Source organism: Lissotriton helveticus, chromosome 9 (assembly GCF_964261635.1).
Source record: "Lissotriton helveticus chromosome 9, aLisHel1.1, whole genome shotgun sequence".
Lineage (NCBI taxonomy): Eukaryota > Metazoa > Chordata > Amphibia > Caudata > Salamandridae > Lissotriton > Lissotriton helveticus.
The window spans coordinates 843,132,166-843,148,110 of record NC_136070.1 but is presented as its reverse complement, the minus strand read 5'-3'; the positions used below and the strand labels follow the sequence as shown (position 1 = coordinate 843,148,110).

At 42.6% G+C, this 15,945-nt stretch overlaps 1 protein-coding gene and 1 pseudogene across 1 annotated transcript in view; both read right to left on the bottom strand.

Annotated features, from left to right (window-relative positions):
* Positions 1-5,337: 5,337 nt before the first annotated feature.
* Positions 5,338-15,945, bottom strand: part of DHX34 (DExH-box helicase 34) — a 443,187-nt gene continuing 432,579 nt past the window's right edge. The window contains exon 18 of the mRNA XM_078661017.1: positions 5,338-5,999. The gene's annotated coding sequence lies outside the window, so the exon portion shown is untranslated. The remainder of the gene's footprint in view (positions 6,000-15,945) is intronic.
* LOC144783010 (NADH dehydrogenase [ubiquinone] 1 beta subcomplex subunit 6 pseudogene) lies at positions 13,173-13,559 on the bottom strand (annotated as a pseudogene).

Genomic DNA, 15,945 nt, shown 5'->3' with positions numbered 1-15,945 from the left:
TGGGTGATTTTCCAGCAGGGAGAGAAGATCTAGCTAAATGCACCCCCAGGATGGTTAATCTCCATAGTCTCTCCCCATTGCCTCTGCTCATTCCTTCCTTAATCCCACCATCTGGCTGGGTTCAAAGAGGAGAGGTGTAAAGTGACTTCTTCTGATGGTCTCCTCCTTCCATTGAAGAATATGGTTTACGACCCCTCCCCTTGCTCTGGCATTCCTAGGTAGCAGAAGCTTGCTCTCACAGAAGAGCTGGCTAACCCCAGGGGCTATTTATCACCCCATCAAAGAAGCCTGGCTAATCCACTTAACTATGACCAATCAGGATAGACTACTAGAAGGCTACATTTTGGCTTACAGAAAAAGTCTTAACACTTCTTGTTTGTAGACTTCAGGGGAAATTCAAAAATATCATATTGTTAGATTTATCAATACCATTCTAGGAAGTCTTTGAATATCATTTTTATGAATCTCCTAGTGGGAGTTATTAGTTAATAATGTCTTACCATGTTAGCCTATGTTGCAGGGGATTTGCAATGGGAAAAATTACTTGGGCCATTTTTCCAACACCAGGGCTTATAAAGCATATTTTAAAAGGGCCCTGCCTATTTCTACAGGGCCCCACTCCCCTGGGACACATAGGGAAGACTTTATGGGTTCTGAATATGTAAACATATTGCAGATCCTCACTCCACAGTGCTCCTAGCAAAAAAGTAGATTTTGGGAAGCACTTTACAACAATGCGGGGAGTGAAATGTACAATTTCACTAAACCCAGGGTATATAAAGTTCAGTTTATAAGGGCCTCCTTATAAACACCTAAACCACCCCTTGGGACACCTAGGTGAGACCCTGTGGTACCTAATATGCCCACACATTATAGGTTATCAATTTATAAGTGCCCCAAACACCAAAGTCGAGTTTGGGCACAATTTGCATTTTAAAAGCAGTCCTGCAACACAGGGCTACTTTTAAACTGACCTCAGGCTTCAGCAGTGCACATATGCAAGTGCAGAAAGGGCTGCTGTCCTCTCAACAGCCATGCCCTATTATATACTAGAGACTTAAAGGTAGTTTAAATCCCCCTGCCCTATTATGTACTAGGGCCTTATAGGGGAGGTCATGCCATCATAGGAGTACCTTAATCCACAATTTACCCTAGTGTATGTAGGTGTTTTCACTGTATTCTAAGTGTCTCTTTCAACATAGCACTGGCCCTGGGCCTAGTGAGGCAGAGCCTAGGGTCAGTCACAGTCAGTTACCTCCAGTACCAGTTAGCAAAAAAGTTGGGGGGTGCTCAGGGCACAGGATGACTGAAACAACGTAACTACAGAGTCTTAATCTTTGATTAGAAAGACCTTGAAGGACAGTCTGTTTATGAATTAATTCTTACACATGATTGGAGGGCTCGGTTCTGTAACGCCCTTTTGAGGTCTGTTTCAAACCCTTTCAAAAAGCCTCTATTTTCCCTCCCCTTCTCTTTAACAACTTTGAAATAATCTGCAATGAAAAAAATGATTGATTTATATGCATCAGATTGATGATAACAAAAACAACGAGAACCACTTTGACAAACTCATGAATGCAACCTTCTAGGACTAAAATGAATACCTTGCATCATTTTATAGCGATTATTTTTGAACCATCATATATTTAAGAGACAATTACTCCTTAGGATACTTTGCTCTAGTTCACGAATGGTAATTGGCTCAAGAAGCCTAAACCATCTATCGGGTATCAATTGTTAATTATCAGGTTATTTCTCCAGCAATAAATGATAGATCTGGCCTATTATCCATTGATGCACTGTGGAAGACAGGAATTCTATCTATTGTATTCGATCCAAATATAAATCATACTTTGGTCTTTCCTTTTACATTTTTTAACTGTAGGTACTTCAGGATCTAGTTTGAATAGTAAAATAGGAAAACATAAAGAAAATGAAGAAAAAGTACGGCCCTCGTACAAGTGCTCCAGATTTTGCAAACTGGTGTGCGACCTAACTAGCGCTAGTGAATTATGTGATAAACGCAGAAAAGCAGTATCATACAACAGGGGAGTATAGCTGGTGTACCTTGGTGCCTCTAAATGGAGTGTGATGCCAGTCCATACCTGTGAATAGATAAGGAGAGTCTTAAATCTATTCTACACAGGCTCCAGACGTATTCCTTGTACTGACTCAGCAGAGGCCATAGGATTTGTGAGAGCCTAACAACTTGCTATAGTCTTGTGGAGAAGCTGGACCAGAAGAAAAATTAAGATGGTTGTTGAAATAGAGGGATTGATCCGCGAGGTTTCTTATATTGACAGACTATATTGTACAGTGGATTTTTCACTATAAATAATGTCTCATAATTAAGTAAATATGATGATTTGATTTTAGTGGTAATGTTGATACCTAATGTGTAACTGATGTGACGAAGTGTTGAGTTGAATTAGGAGGTCGGCATGCTTGGAGAATGTGAGTTTTATCAATGTTTAAAGAGGATCCTAATAATGCACTGAATTTCTTTGCTTCATTTTCAATACCTGGAATGCATGGATAGGATGTGATGCAAGTATTGCTACATCGTCAGCTTAAGCATCAGTTTCCCTACAGGCACCATTCAGAGTCAAACTGAGGATCTTAAATACACATATTAGGGTGTTGCATATATGGCTCAAAGTACAGGGTAAATAACTGAGATGAGAGGACAACCTAGGCATGTACTCCTCAGAACTGAGAAGCTTTGTAAAACTGCACCCATACAAATTACCTTGGCTGTAAGCGCTTCATATAAGATTTGTACCCACTTGATAATTCTAGGCCCAAAGCCGAAATTACTTAGAATTATGCCAGAAGAAGGGCCAGTAGACAGTAATAAATTCCTTTTCGGCATCCAACAGGATCATCCCGACCCCATTCCCCCGAGTTGTGGCTATTGCAAATATGGAGACCACTAACTCGGGATGCACTGTAGTGTCCGTATGAGGGACAACACCTTGTTGCATTGAGTCCACCCACTGAACAATCCAGGGGGTATCCTGTTAGCTAGAATTTTAAATAAAATCTATAATTCAGAATTAATTAGTGAGATCAAACGATATGAGCCACACGAAGCATGATCTTTGTCGTATTTTAAAAAGACAGCAAAATAGTTTTCCTTCCATGAGGACGGAATCTTGCAGTTATGATCAAAATAGGTGAAAAGAATTTAGAGAAGCAGGGATTACATTTCGATAAAAGCTTTATAAAATCCAATTTGCATACAATCAGGACAGAGACGTTGCCTAACTGAAGCTCCTTAATCGCTTTATTCTATGTACTGTTTCCAACCTTGACTGCTGTGCATTTGTAACGCTACAAACATAAAAAGCACATACCTACCAAACCAATTGTAATTTTTATTACCCGTTTCTTGTTAATTCAAGCCGTTATCATGCCAAAAAAAATCAATTCGGTGTTAAATTTAACAGGGTCACCCAAAACAGTTGAAATAGGTTATGCCAGGTCCCCAAAGATCCTGAAGATGCCACTGGGTTGAGAGACAGTCAGAGATAAAGGTAGATGGAGAATAACAGATTTTTAGACAGACAAATTGACTAGAAAGAGGTCTATAGAGAGAAAGCTCACTTTTCTAGGGGCCCTCGGAGCGTGGGGGGTCATGGGCAATTGCTTACTTTGCACATGCTTTGAAATGTCTGCCCTGCGGAACACGACAATAGCAGCGACACACGGAGGTTGAGTGGTCACCTGCCTCCTCGTGGCCTTCACCTCCCAATGCTGCTGCCTTTCCTATAGGCCAGGGGTCTCAAACCTTTTGTGTAACAAGAGCAACTTTTGTTCAATGAAGATCAACCCGAGCTACTAATAGTAGTGATGTAAAAGTGAACACCCCAACCAAGAGTGTCAGCAGTGATCAGATTGGTGCATTAGGCGGGGTTTTCAGCAGTAATGTAGAAAAGTATTTGGCAATTCGAACTGAAATATGAGATGGGCTGCACATACAAACCATAGCTCCAATCTCCCTGGCACAAACGTATAAATATAAGCAATAAATCTCTCCAACTCAAATAATAGCTTTAAGCACATTGTGAAAACGCAATAATTTTTCTACAGACATCAGTTTATGAGTTGTGAAAATATACACATTTTTGTCTTGAATACATTTTTTTAAATTTTGGTATACATATAATAATTCAGCCAAGCAAAAGCTTAAATAGTCCTGGGCTGGACACAGGAGAGCACACTCACAGGTAGCTCACGAGCTACTCGTTGAAGTCTGGCGACACCTGCTATAGGCAGTAGTCTGTGCACAGACAGGGTCAGCTGAGGAATGCACCTGTCAAACTGTACACTCTCCCACCAGGCGCTCTTTAATCTCTAGATGGTGGTGCGAATACAACAAACAGTCACCATTTTAAAACTGGATTATTTCACTCCCTGCAAAGCCCTGCAGTTATCCCAAGTCAGGCATTAATTCTGGATCAATTTCTAGTTTTCTTTTTTCATTTTGGAGCTTTATTTTCTGCATTTATAAATGCAAAGGCAAAACATCCAGTCCAAGAATGCAGAGAAAAACACTAAACAAGCTAATCGCAAAATACTCAAGACCTGTTAGTATAGAAACATAAACTAATTACATTGACTGATACACCTGCTGTACATTAAACAACAGTATCAAAGGGTTCTGTGATCTCATAAGCCTTTATGGCGTGAGCATCAATATGGTAAAGAAAGTACTCAGCGTATTGTCATATAATAATGTGGAGTTGAGGTTACATTCTCCCAAATGTATATAAAATTCAGAATGAGTATCTTGTCTGCTCTCCATGAAGAACGAAATCAGATAAGTGCACCACTTTAAAATTAAGTTAATTAAATCAACACTGTGTTCAAACAGATGTAGAACTGAAAATGTAAGATTCGTTTTATTAAGTTATATGTGCTATGAAACAAACTTTGACATGTATTCATAATGTTTGCCACGCCTGCTGAAGAGGTGATACTGCTTCTAATTCGCATTTCAGGCACTGGAATAAAAGAAGTTTCAAATTCTTTTATATACATTATGTACGTTAATCAAATGTTGCTTCACTTTTTAATGTGTTCTTTTTATGGATCCTGGTACCTGAAAGAACATTAATTAAGAATGTGTGCAACACAAAAGAACAATCCAAATATGTTTACATCTCACATACGAATTCTAACGTTTCTTTTTTCAGGGTGAAATGCTACTTTAAAAAAGGAATAGGTCTTTTATTTACAAACAAAGGAGCATGGGAGATGGCACTAGAAAACATACCCAAAATCGAGTACAGCACTTATATGAAAACAAAATGAGGACTACTGACCAAGCATGTGTCATATATATATTTTTTTTATTCGTCACTCTTATTCACATTGTGAGGTAACAACTCTGTAAGTAGATATTATTTAAAAGGACCAAACATCCACCATTTAAAAAAAGCTGGAAAACAGCTGTCCTTTTGCCCAATGTAAGATGGCCGCTCTTAGTTACAGGTGCAGTAGTAGGAGGAGATTTCATTATTCCATGTGTCAAACAGCCCGTTCTTATAGTCTTTCAGCTGGTAGTAGACTCCAGAAGAAAATTTCCTATTTTCTCCTGACTTTGGGAAGTTGCTCCACACCCTGATGTCGCAGCGGGGGCTGACCACCATGGAGGAGATCCTGTCGTTCCATAAGAGTGGCATGAAGGGAACGTCGTCGCCATTCATTGCGTCCAGGTACTTGCCCCCACATGATTGCTCGAAGACGTAGTGGCTGTCTTCAAACATTCGGGCGCAGATCTTGTTCCCGCTTTCATCCTTCAGCTCGTTTGGCGCAGGGCACTGGGCGGCCAGGACACCGATGACGATCTGGAGAACCAACAGCTCCAATTGAAGCCTCATCTTGAACTTCAGAGACAAAGCCTTTAGAAACTGGTCTGTTAATGCTGTTCTATTTGGCAGGAGGATCAGGGTTTATATTCCATATGAAGGATTGCTTCTCACCAATCAGAACACCTGTGTATAAAAAAATGCAAAATGGAAAATTAACCTTGTGGACGTCGAAGGTATTTTTTCAATGCATGTTATTTCTGGGAACCATAAACCTGCAATTGAGGTGGCAAACAAACAGAACTGAAATAATCTGACAGAAGACCATAGGGCCCCAGTTCCCTATCGATCCTTTCAAGGCTGCGTTGAACTTCGTAAATCTGTCCAAACACACACCACCTTTCATAATATATTATGCTGAAATAACTCTCACAAGTTAACACTTTTATGGCGGCTTTCCTTTTATGTTTGAAAAGTGCGTCTGAACGGGAAATAAAAATTCCGTTAGTCTGATTGAAAACTATTTAAATATCATGTAATGCCGAGTATGACACAAATAAAGAATGCCAGATAGCTGCCAAGGTTTCAGATTGCTGTGTGTGACATTTTCATAAATGCAGTGTAAATATGTGTGACATTTCAACAATTATGAGTGACACTTTGTCACAATCAAAATCAAGCAATGAAAACCAGGAAAACATATAAATATGAGCAGTTAAACCCATTTGAGCAACAAGACAGTCTAAGAAGATGTTAAAACTGCTAGAAAGCAAAGCACCAGAAACTGAAGCACCTAGTTCTCTTCTGCTGATCGTACTGTTAAACAAAACGAGGACTCATGTCTGCACCAGTCATTTGCAGTGTGCGCCAGCCACTGCAAACAAAAGAATGTTTCTGTAAATTTCTAGCGGTCAGTTATTGTAATAGGGTTAGATTATGTTTTTCAAAAAACGGCGCTGTTTGCTTGCCACTTACTCACCTCAAGTAGAGAATAACATAACTTCTGTAGTGGGGGATAAAAAGAGAGGGAGGCAGATAAGCACTGTTTTCCATGGGCCTTCTCACTTGAAAGGAAACATCAACGTTCGCTGGGGTACAGAATGTTGCCACAGTGCACTGCAGACTCCACTACCGAAATTTTCAGCAGGTGTTCCTCTTTAATTACTTCTGCTACTCTGACTAACGAACAAGCTTTACCCAATTGCTTTCTTGACTGCCCCGTTATAAATCTGGCCTAATCAAATGAGTAAAGGGACATCCGTTTTATTTAAGAATACTTATAGTTTTACGAGTAGTTCAGAGTTTTAACTTACTTCAATTCGAGGCAGGCGACGAGCGAAGACAGCGCCATGGCATTAGGTGCCTCACCCCGGGCTGGGACATGCTCTCACAGCTGCAGGCAGCAGCCCGTCAGCAGGCTCCGGTCGGGTCCGATTTTGTTGACCCATAGTCCAGGGGATCATGATTATACAGACAGCACGGGCCGAAAGTGACGAGCAGCAGGTATCTCTGCTACAGGCCGGCTGCAGGCTCACAACTGAGTCAGCTGCCGCCAACGATAGTGGGACACATGGTGAGCCTCAGGAGGCCGAGGGCCCGAGGTAAGCCTGCGGTGGTGCGAGTAATCACGGCGCGGGTCAGGGTGGCTTGCGCTTGCTCTACCAAGACTCAGCGCGGACCCATCTCACTGTCCAGTGAACGCCGGCGCCAATGATGGAGGCACCAAAATAATCATTGCGGCGTGGCGGGCAGCGGCGGCAAACTAGAAAAAAAACATAACTGCTGCACACTCAGAGTGATTATGGATAGATACACTGTTGCAATCACGTGACCACGTCACGTGAATGCCATGCCCCTGGTCGGCCTGCAGCAGCTGTGCTATAATGACTGTCTGGTCTGGTTATTGGTGCGGGCAACGCGGTAATAGGCCACCGGGTCGGCCCGACACTCCTGATTTGACAGCCATTCTAGCTCACTAGATTATTGCAAGACACTCTGACACAGCAGCATGCGGTCCGACGCTGCGTGGTCATCAGGAGTATTTGGCCAAGGCGGCAATTTCGGTCCTGCTCGTCTCTGCCTCTACACTGGCGGGGGGATCAAGGAGGCGTTACAAATGCGTGACCTGGCATTTTATTGCGGCGATGCGGACCACTGCCCAAAAATGCGTTAGTATCACGCCAGAAGCGTGATACTTGGCAGGACTATAAGGACATGCTATCCCAGAAGTCCGGGCTGACTAAATTGAAGAAAGCACCAAAAAGCCCCACTGCTTGACGTTTCAAGACCCGGCTTCTAACTCAAGAGTTCATAATTTAACAGAAACGGGTAGGATCAGAAGAAAACGGAGTATGCGACTACAGCGTTAATTGTTTAAAGTAAAAGTACTGAATCGGAGAGTGAATACAAAAAAAATCTGCTTCCCGTTTTGGTGACCAACAGGTGTAATCTATTTACACCCATTTACTGCTTGGTTTCCAATGCTAACTTTGCTACATCAAGCGTGAATTTATTGGGGGTAAAAAGCCTAAAGCTGATTTGCTAATTTCCACCCAGGCTTCGGGTTTCTTTATATCTAAGCCTTTTATTTACTTTTAAGTTCTCACTCTAGTGCGAATATTAGACAGCAATTTAAACTAGACTTTACCCCAAATATACAAATTGCCTCTTCAGCTCACCCACTAGCGTTCACATTTTACTTTGAGTGAGTACATTTTCCTCTTTCCCAAGGGGCACATACACACAAAAGCAATGCTTTTGTTTTTAATGTATTACTTTGATGGTGCCTTTGTAGTGGAGTCTGATGTGACAGCAGGACGCTTTATACCATATGTCAGCACAGACCACATTCCACACTTCATCAGTTCTTGCTAATGCTGTTATAAATTAGTTTTAGGAATGTCCTTTGTTTATCTGACTTTCGCATATTAACAGCGGACACTCCAAAAATAATTTGTGCCCATTTGAATCTGTTCTTTCTTACGTTTTCAAAACCTTCAATATTATACATTTGAATTCATAAGCAGACAATTCTTCCCATCACGTTTATTCAGGACTCAATTTCACCAATGATTCTTTAATAAACTTTACACAGGAATACAACTAGCCTATATCTTGTTTAATTTGTAGTGCTTGTAACACCTTTCCCCCCTTCTTTCCTTTGTTCTTCTTTCATGCTTTATTTCATTCAGCTTTCGGTCTTTCTTTTATAACTTCTTTCTTTCTTTTTTCATTCCTTCTTTCCTTCATTCATTTTTGTTCTTTTTCCTGTCTTCTTTCATTTCATCTTTCCTTCTTTGTAGTTTTCATTCCTTCTTTCTTGCTTTCCTTTTCTTTCTAGCTCCCTTGCTTCCCTTTTCATCTCTGACCTTCCTTTCCCTTCCTTCTTCCTTGATTTCTTTCTCTCCATTGTTCTTTCTTTTTCTTTTCTTCCTTTTTCTTTGCTTAAATAATGTTTTTTAACTTTCATTTCTTCTGTCCATCTTTTTTGCTGTCTCTCTATCCTTAACTCTTTCTTTACTGTTTCTTTCTTTCTTCTACATTCCTTTCCTTCCTTTCCTTCTTTTTTCTTTCTCAAAAGCAAGAAAGAGTCTGGCAGGCACTGCCAAAACGATAGACTTTTTTTTAGGCCTGTGTTAGCTAGGACCTTTTGATTTTACTAAAAGTATGTATATGATACAGTTACTTATATGGATTTTCAGCTACACTTCACTTATTTGTCTGTGATTGTGTCATTCATATTCTTCTCCAACCCACTCAAGAATGCATCAAGGGGCAACGCGTCATCGTATTTCAGCCACTGGCTGACTTCACTATGAGTTGTACCATGCTGCTCTTTTACAAGGAGCACATCCACACACAAAATAGTTCCCTTCAGTGCCAAGGAGTATTATGGTAATGTGTCTTTTTTTGTATACCCAAAAACATTTTTGGCTTTGGTAAAAAAAAATGTAAATTGACAAATTCCTGGCAGCTTCCCAAACAATAAAGCTTTGCACCTATCTATTGGCTTTTTCAATGCTTGTTTAACAGTGCAAGTATAAGTTGTGCTAGTGAAACGCCAGGTGAAATACATGTGACTAACTCTGAGTAAAAGTAGAAAATAAAATGAAGTCAAGTTGAAGCGTTTCCTGCATCTGAAGGTGTTAGATTTGGGGGTCTCTAGTTGGCAGAGGTAGGTACCTTTGACCAAATAGGGACCCTTGCGTCTAGTCAGGGTAAGGGGGTACACTCCTAAGATAACCCCTGCTCACCCCATTGGTAGCTGGTCATGAGCAGGCAGGCTTATCTCAGAGGCAGTGTGTAAAGCAGTTGTAAATGCATACAGTAACCCAGTGACAACACTACAGATGGACACCACGCAAGTTGTAGTATAAAAATAAGTATATTTATATAGACTTAACACAAGATCACCAACGACAAAAATCAACACTACTGTACTTTAAAAATGGTAGAATTAGCTTAGTTCTCTTTAGATGTAAAATGCGACACTTTGAGTTCAATGTACCTTTGGATGCGTAATGTTATACAACGAAAGTGTTGCGTCGGCTCTTACACGCAAGAATGGTGATGCGTCGGGTCCCTACTGATGTGTAGGGGATGCGTTGGTTCTTCTCAGCGTGGAGAGGCGATGCGACGGTTTCTTACTGCGCTTCCGTGGTGATGCGACCAGCAGCGCCATGATGCGATGAAGATCCGGTGCAATGAAACAAAAATGGCGTCTTCTTCTTAATGCAAAACGTTGCGTGCACACCCGATGGCCGTGCTGTGACTCAACGATTCTTCTGAGCCGCGACAGACCCTGCGACACGCTTCTCCGGTGCTGCGACGGCGTCTGATGCGATGGCGTCACTCTTCACCTGTGATGCAAGACGCTTGGGCGATGCGCTGAGACAGCAGCGACACCCTTCTTCAGTGATGCGACGACAGCGGCTGCGACACGCTTCCCTGATGATGCAACAGCGTCTGATGCGATGGCGATACTCTTCTACGGCGATGCGAGGTGCTTCTGCGAAGCGACAGCGGCGACACCCTTCTTCAGTGATACAGCGGCTGCGTCATGCTTCTTCTTCGTGAGTCGCGCTTCCAGCTCCTTGCGACACATAGTATTCCATGGTAAATAACAATTCGGTAAGGGCCTGTGGAACTGATTACAGTGCCACCTACATATTGATTTACAGAATCTGTAAATTTACAGATTCGGTATTTTACCGATTCTGTAAATTTACTGAATCGGTAAATATACCGATTCTGTAACATTAAGGCCATCTACATGTCAAATCCCAAATACCGGTCGGTAACGGCCGAAATCGGCCATTACCGACCGGTATTTGGCGACCTACATCTGGCCCAAAGTCCTTTCTTCTTTCTTTGGCAGTCAGGTAGCCACTGCAGGCCAATCCCCCAGACAGCACTCAGCTTAGGGATAGTCTCCGCCTCAGTTTCTCTGGTTCCTCTCCTCAGCAAAGGTTCTTCTTGTTTCCCAAAAGTGATCTAAAGTTCTGGGGTTTGGGTCCCCTCTTTTATACTCATTTTACCTTTGTCCTCTGTAGGCAGAGAGGCCTTTCCCTAGTCCAAACCATTTCTGGTCAGTCCTGGAGCACTTTGTTGACAAGACTCCTTCTTTATTTTCACAGTGTAGGCCAGAGACATCAGACGCACCACAGGAGGTGGAGCCATCATTGTGGAGGGAAGGCACAGCCCTATTCAGGTCCCAGGTGCAACTCCTCCCACCCATCTACACGCAGATCCCTCTATACAGCCCTGTGCTGACTCACCCTGTCTCCTGGAATCCCCCAGCCCCTGTCACTCAAACTCCAGACAAGGAATACACAACCTAGCAAAGGCAGGCTTGGATAGTTAGGCAAGAAAATACCTACTTTCTAGAAGTGGTATTTTCAAACACAGAATGTTACAACCAACTTCACTAAAAGATGTATTTTATATTTCTGAGTTCAGGCATACTAACCTCGAATTTCTACCTAGTTCCCTGAGTCAGTTAGGATTATAAGATGGTATAATCAAAATGCCCATTCTGGCCTATGGGAAACAGATAGCCTTGCAATAGTGAAAAACGAAAATGGCTGTAATTCACTATCAGGACATGCCACAGACCTCAGGGCATGTCCTACCTTTTACATACAATGCACCCTGCCCTTGGGCCTACCATAGGGGTGGGCCTACCATAGGGGTGACTAATATGCAGAAAGGGGAAGGTTTAGGGACTGGAAAGAGGGTGCACTTGCCTATTCAACATGGCAGTACCTGACTACACACAGGCTCTGCAAGCTAAGATGTTGTGCAGCTAGGAGCTTGTGTGGAGCGCACTCATGAATCTAGCTTGGCCACTGGAACTAGAACCTGTAAGGAGACTGTGCCCGTATCACAGTGCCTCTGCTTGCCTTCACTGTCCAGGTCTATACGTATTCACAAAAAGCAGTTTGCCTTCCCTGCTCATTTTAGCAACAAGTGGTGGGGTGTGTGTAATGTGTCCATACCTGTGCAGGTTACAGATTTACTTTGGACTACACGTTCTGCTTTTCTTCCAAATATGACGTTGCAAAGGAAATGGAACTCTTAGTTTTTAATCACATTTTAATTATTTCGTATATTCCAAAGCAGCATGGGCAAAACTGTTAGAGTTGCTTTCAGGGTGAACAGTTATGGAGGGGGTTTCATTGGCTTCTGGTGCAGCATATTTGTTCATCAGTATCAAAAGTGAGAGGCAATGGTGTATCTTCAAAATATGCCCTTCGTCTTATTCTTCCATTTTTAAAGAATCAGTTTTGTCTCTTTTTTTGCACTAAGTAAGGAAAAAAAAGCCGTTATTATCTTTATCCTATGTTCAACTGTGAGCCAGCATAGAGTTTAAGAGAGTGGTGCGCCATGGAACATTAGTTGCATATCCTGCACACAGCAACGCTTCTGCACATATGAAAATGCAAGTTTGTTTAGTCCCACTCAGATTCTGCAATTTGTGAGGCACCATATGTGCACAAAAGCACATAATACTGAGATGCTATTTGTCACATCTGTGAGTATAAGAGTGGAGATTGAGCAGCAGCAGCAGCAGCAGGAGAATGCATTTGATCCACCTTGCGAAGTAGAGGATGTAATCCTGTTGGTCAAGTGTCCTCCTACAAAACCTGTTTATGCCAAATGATGGGACAAGATTGCGGCTTCGTGTAGTACCCTAGCACAGACATAATGCAGGCCAAATTGTTGTATCTGTTGGTGTCTTCTCTGTCTGGCCCAGCAAGTCTTACAGTGGGCACTGTTTTTTGTTGTTGTTTTTTTCCCCCGCAAAGTAGTCAGTACAGAGATTCAGTAGGTATGCGAAAGATCAGTTCAAGGGGTGGTCTAATGATGTCCATGGTCGTCTTCTTTCATTGATGGAATTACTCCTCCCGTTTCAATCACAGTATCAGTTGGGAATATTCTGAGCTTTAGGCTAACAATGCCATACGGTCTTGCTATTATATGGTTCGTCACATAGTAGTGAACAATCCAGGCAGGTATAAGCAATCGAGTTAAAGTAAACACTCCAGCATTGTAGGCCTGGAACATAGACACCCTCCAGAAAGTGCGGGGCTCCATGCAGCGGTGCCAGAAGGCTTCAATGAGCCACGGCTTCTTAGGGGCAAGTACGGGCTCTCACAGACTCAGCTCTTGGTCCTTCAGCCAGAGGCGTCGAAGCGTTCGCAGCTGATCCAGCCACAGCTTCTCGTCCGGTGTATAGGCAGGCATATTAGCTGCTTCCCCGGCACTTTTAAACGTTATCTGTCTGCATTATCAACATTTTGCATTTACCGGAGTGTCAGGAGTCGTAGAGGACAACTAGGAATGGGTTTGAGGGGTGAACACATCAGGTAGGTCAAAACCAAATTAAGGTCACATTGAGGTTGTTAGACCTGTCATCCCTAGGGTGGTCTTTCCCCAAACCTTTGCCAGCTTACCTCCTCTTTTTGCTGTATCTTTTTGTTGGCCAAAAGACTCAGAGCACTTTACCACTGCAAACCAGTGCTAAAGTGCATGTGCTTCTCCCCTACACATGGGGACATTGGTGTATACCCAGTTGGCATATTTAGTTTACTTATAGGTCCCTTGTAAAGAGGTATACCATATACCCAGGACCTGTAATCTAAATGCTAGTAGTGGGTCTGCAGAACTGGTTGTGCCACCCACACAAGTAGCATTTCAAACCTGTCTCAGGCCTGCCATTGCACAAGCTGTGTGTGCAGTTTACTGTCACTTCAATATGGCATTTAAACCAGTTGCCAAGATTTAAACTCCCCTTTCAGTACACATAGGTCACCCCTAAGATAGGCCCTAGGTAGCCTTAACGGCAGAGTGCTATGTGATCTAAAAGGTAGGGGTGTACTTTTAAGTTTTAAATGTCCTAATAGTGACAAACAGCTAAATTAATGTTTCCACTAAAGTGAGGCCTGCTCATCTCATAGGCTAGCATTAGGAATTCCTTAAAACACTTTTAAGCTCTAATTCCTTATTAGAAAGGAGTATCTGCATCATGTTTCATATCTTTGGAATGTTAATTATAAATCCCCTTTACTGGTAAAGGGGGATTTCACATTACTGTTTTAGTAATGCCACTTTTAGAAAGTGGACATTTCTCTGCTCTTACTGCTCTGTGTGCCCTGTAGTCTGCTTCCAATACACATCTGGGATGGATGATAGCCATGCTTTAAGCATTCAGGGTGGGCGTGACAGAGAACTCACCAGCATTTATCTACATTCTGATAGCTTTTCCTGAACAGGAAGAGGGAGGGGGAGATGTTACTTACACCTTAATAGACAGTGTTCTGTTTCCCACACAAAGGGCTGATTATCACCACAGATAGCCTGGCAGACAGGGCTGGGATGAAAGGAGACCTAGGCTCTTCAAGGGCCTACTTTGAGGTCACCCCACTTCAAAGGCACATTTGATTAGAAGTACTGGGGCTCTGACCCTACCCAGACAGTATTAGACTGGACCTGTGAAGAACTTAAAGACTGATGTGTTACAAAGATTACCACTTTGCTGACTGCTGCTGTGAAGGGACTGCACTCTGCTTTGAGAACTTCCTTGCTGCCTGGTAATCTCTGCCCTGCTGAAGACAAGGACTGGACCCATCTCACTTGATCCCAGAGTGACTCCAAGGGCTTGCCCCCTGTTCTGAAGTCTCAGGGCCATCAAAGACTTCCTTCAACTCTGTAACAGCACCTGGACTCTGCCATTTGTGAGGCCTGCCCTACCAAGTGGTGCAAATCCCGTCCTGGGCCCTTCAAAGTTGATTATTGCTGTCCAGAACCATCTTTGCGCCGATCGGAACCACTGCAGTGCACTTCAACACCGATGCAGTGCCGATCCGAAGACATCACTGCACAGCCTGACGACAACCCCGCAGGACCCGACCCGGTGGTTTGCCTCGAAAGGGGTTCAATACCGACGCAGGACTCGACTGCATAAATCGGAACCAATGCATCAACTCTTAGACACGGACGCTTGCTCCATTCAAAATACATTTTCCATGGGTCCAGTAGCTGTCCTACATCCATCACGGTTGGCCTAAACTTTAAATTCAGCCCAGTCCAGCACGACCTCAAGTATCCTCTAAGCACTATTTGACTGTAAGCACTACTTTTTGATTTATTCTTTCAAAATTAATAACTCTGGTTCTACTTATTGGATTCATTTTGTTTTGGTCTTGTTTTATTCACAAAAGTATTCTCTATTTTTCTAAACCTGTGTGCAGTATTCCTGAGGTGTTTTCATTGTATTACTATGTGGGTGTTGCACAAATATTTTACATATTGCCTCTTCAGATAAACCTTACTGCTCTGTGTCTAGTTAGGTGAGCAATGGTTATCTTTTAATGTGTATCTAGCTTACCCTGACTAGGATTGTGCCCCCCTACGTTGACAGGGTGCATACGTTTGCCAACTTAAGACCCAATTTCTAACAGGGGTGTATATATAATGAAAGGCTTGTGAGGGAACATGTGTTGAAGAACTTTCAGAAAATGTGTCACAACAAGTGACTTGAACAGGGAAGTTTGATCAGGCAACCTTAAAAAGCTGCTATGGCTCAAAGATACCCCTTAACCATGCTGTCAGCAAGGCCTTGCTGGGCTAA